Raw genomic sequence first — 4324 nt, 5'->3', positions numbered from 1 at the left:
GGATGGATCAGTGGCCTTTGAAAAAAGACAAATTGAAGGCGCTCACCACACTCATTGAGGAGCAATTGAAAAAGGGAAATATCGAACCATCTAATAGTGCTTGGAATTCCCCCGTATTTGTAATCAAAAATCCTGGGAAAGACAAGTGGCGCCTCCTACAGGACTTGCAGAAAATAAATGCAGTCATTGAGGACATGGGACCCCTGCAGCCTGGAATGCCTTCACCCTCCATGCTCCCCAAGCAGTGGAAGGTAGCAGTCATTGATATTAAGGACTGTTTCTTCCAGATCCCTCTCCACCTGGATGATATACGCTGGTTTGCCTTCTCGGTCCCTTCCATCAACCGAAAGGCTCCCATGCAGTGCTACCAGTGGTGAGTTCTGCCGCAAGGCATGAAAAACTCACCCACCATCTGCCAGTGGTATGTAGCTCGCATTCTGTCCCCCATCCGCAAGTTAGCAGCAAAGGCAATAGTGCTCCACTATATGGACGATGTTTTGGTGTGTGCTCCTAACCAATCCTATTTAGACTGGACATTAGGGAAGGTAATCGAGGCCTTAGAGGCAAATGGATTTGAGATCCAGGCTGAAAAGGTCCAGAAAACCTCTCCATTTAAATACCTTGGACTAAAAATCCATGAACAGACTGTAGTTCCCCAACAAGTCAAAATTAATGATAACCCTAAGACCTTGCAGGAACTCCATCAACTCTGCAGGTCCATAAATTGGGCAAGGCCACTCCTGGGGCTGACAACAGAAGATCTCACTCCTCTGTTCAACCTCCTGCGAGGGAAAGATGACCTCACGTCACCTAGGCATCTAACAGAGGAGGCGAGACAGTCCATCTGTAAGGTACAGGAAGCACTGTTGTCCCGGCAGGCACACCGCTGCGCCCCAGGTCTGCCTTTTCAATTTATTGTATTAGGGGAAATGCCATACCTCCACGGACTGATATTTCAATGGGACGAGGTGCAGAGTGATCCCCTGTTAATCATCAAGTGGGTTTTCCTCTTGCACCAGCTGTCAAAAAGTATCACAATGCCACAGGAGCTCATGGCTCAGTTGGTGATGCAAGCTAGATCCCTCTCCACATCCTTGCAGGGTCTGACTTTACATGCATCCACTTACCATTGGCAACCGATTCACTTGATAACCTCCTTCAAAACAATGAGCACCTCCAATATGCCCTAGACAGCTACACAGGCCAAATTTCTATACACCATCCAAAACACAGACTGTTTACTTCAGTCTTCAAACTGATTCCAAAAGAAATTCAAAGCAGAAAACCATTAAATGCCTTGACAATCTTTTCAGATGGCTCCGGACGTTCCCGCAAGTCTGTCATCACTTGGAAGGATCCCCACACTCAGAAGTGGGAGTCTGTTGTGCAGGTAGTTGAAGGATCCCCACAAGTGGCAGAACTTGCAGCCGTGGTCAGAACATTTGAGCGGTTCAGTGAACCATTTAATTTGATAACTGATTTGGCCTATGTAGCAGGTGAGTTTCCAGGGCAGAGAGAGCCTTACTAAAGGAGGATGCAAACCCAAAAATTCATAACTTGCTTTCGAAATTGATTCAACTGATCTCCCACCGAAAGCAACCATTTTATGTCATGCATGTGAGATCACACAGTGACCTGCCAGGATTTATTGCAGAAGGGAACAGGAGAGCAGATGCCCTAGCAATGCCCATCGAGTTAGTGAATCTGCCTAGCAGATTCCAGCAAGCCCAGCTGAGCCATGCAATGTTCCATCAAAATGCTCCAGCTCTCATCCAAATGTTCCACCTCACTAGAGACCAGGGGAAAGCCATTGTGGCGACATGCCCCAACTGCCAAAAACACCAGCTTCCATCATTAGGCCAAGGGGTTAACCCCCGAGGCCTAGACAGTTGCAAGGTATGGCAAATAGATGTCACCCCCCAATTTGGCCGCCAGAAATATATTCATGTTTCTGTGGATACCTTTTCTGGTGCAACCTTTGCCTCAGCCCACTGTGGGGAGAGGGCCAAAGATGTCATCAACCATCTAGTACAGGCCTTCGCTGTGTTGGGGACACCAAATAAAATAAAAACTGACAATGGCCCAGCATACACCTCTGCAGAGTTAAAAACATTCATGAGTTAGTGGGGTGTAGATCACATCACTGGCATCCCTCACTCGCCCACAGGCCAAGCCATCATAGAAAGAAAACATCAAACACTAAAAAGACTGCTAGAACAACAAAAAGGTGGGAATGAGATCGCTGCCCCCATCATAAGACTTTCCAAAGCGTTGTTCACTTTGAACTTTTTAAACTGTTCCTATGATTTTAGGTGATTAATAAATTGGGACTGCTGTTTGCCTTGCTACTAAGGGGCTGCCACATTCCATGGCAGTGTTGGCTGCATTTCCCTGATTACAAAAAGGGATTCTTACATCTCGTATCATTAGAAGTTTAAGTGCTAGTGGTCTCTTTAGCTAAAGAGCCCACATGTATCATTTGCAGGGATTTCAAGTTTCTACAAAAATACTTTAATTTTAATGTTTTTCATTTTATATTTTCTGATTTGTTTTTTGAACAATTTGTTTATTGCTGCTGAGGTTCTTCCTTAAGGGAGTCTGTTTTGGTTTTTTTAAGTATTGTTTCTAATGCCCTGAAGAACAAACTCACAGTAGCCCTATATAATAGATTTTAAATATTAGTAGCAGCATGCTAGTAATGGTGTAGGGAATAATAATATCTTCTTTAAAATCCATTCACCAAAATGACCTTAATAACATTATGACTCTAATGCTAAACTAAAAGCAATGAAATCATAAATCCCTACATATTTGCTGTTTGTTGAAACAATTCTTTCAAAAAATTAGCATAAAAGATCTGAAATTTCTTTAAGACTTCAACAGCATATCCTGTTTGTCTTTGAACATCCACCACTTTTTCCAAATTAAAAAAATATATAGTGTTTGATCTCTCAATGTATCCAGATATATTGCTCCCATAATGACTGGCTGCCCAGGACTGTTCAGATCTGTTCCACCTCATTTATCCTTTGGCTGACACTTGTTTGCAGCAGCACCTGTAGCTGACCTTTCTCCAACAGCAAATACAAATCTTACGTATTTGTAGGTTAGAAGTTTTTTGAGTTTAAGCTGCTGGCCACTACTGGCTCCATAAAGCAGTGAGGCATCAGCACAGACACCTTTGAACAACTCACTGTGAGGGAGAGGAGCAATAATGGAAGATGGAGAAAATTCCAGCTGTTCATGAGCATTACTTCCTTCTGGAAACAGCTGAATACTTTGGAAGTTGTACAAAACAGAATGTCAGTAAGTAGCTTAATACTCCATCAAGATCCAAAGTGTATAGGTTTTATATTTTCAAAAGGCCAAGTCATATCCATGCAGATAAGTACATACAGAGATAGGAATGTAGCATTCCTGCCTAAAGGACAACTTCGCCATCATGAGCAACTCAGCTCCCTGGTCAAAACATCAGGACATTTGCAAAGAACATCATTGTGTGAGAGAAACATCCTTCATCATGAAGCAAGGTACAGTCCTTAAGGCATTTTTTCATGCTGATATCCTGAGGACAGATAGTTCAAAGAAATTTAAGAGAGAAAAGTGCTTATCAGTACCGAAAAATGAACAACCTATGCAAATAACTGAAGAAAAGGCCTGTGTGTCATCAGAAATGCTGCCTGTGTAATTCTGTTTCTTTGGAGGAGGCCTTTGCTCCAATATGACCATTTTCTGGCAGCCAAAACAGGCAAGATTATGTGTAACCTTCCTGCTCTTATCTAAACTGGGTGTTTTGACCTCCTTTTAGCTTTCCAATTGAAACATATTCCAAGTGACTCTACAGCCTCCTACAGCTGAACATAAACCTACCTGCCAGGAGGATGGCTTTTGTGTTTGTACCTTTGGGTGGACCCCTGAAAATCAGAGACACTCAGGAGCCCTCAAGAAAAGAAGTGAAAGGCACTGATTTAAAAAGCTGTCCTCGAGGAGCAGCTGGAAGCTTGCTGCAGAGAGCATCCAAGAAAAACGAGGTAGAAAAGCATCCCAAGAACAACAGCCAGAAATTAATGAGGTGGGTGGGAGCAGATGTAGGGCATTTGCTGGCTCCTACCTGCTCCCATGGTGGGAATTCTGTATCTGCTCCTCAGGCGTATGTTGTACCTGCCATTCACACAAAAGCTAGGTGTGTTCTAAAGACTCTTTAGTTAGAGCTTTTTTCCTCTACACTAGAGATGTTATCTGTGCCACATGCTGCTCTAATTAAGACCTTTGTTAATGAACAATATGTAAGGGAAGATTCCATTATTTAGAAGACTGATTGGAA

Source organism: Corvus kubaryi, unplaced genomic scaffold (genome assembly GCF_017639235.1).
Source record: "Corvus kubaryi isolate FWS band 111438036 unplaced genomic scaffold, C.kubaryi_AGA036_p1.0 74, whole genome shotgun sequence".
In the NCBI taxonomy this organism is placed as follows: domain Eukaryota; kingdom Metazoa; phylum Chordata; class Aves; order Passeriformes; family Corvidae; genus Corvus; species Corvus kubaryi.
This window is presented reverse-complemented; position numbering follows the sequence as displayed.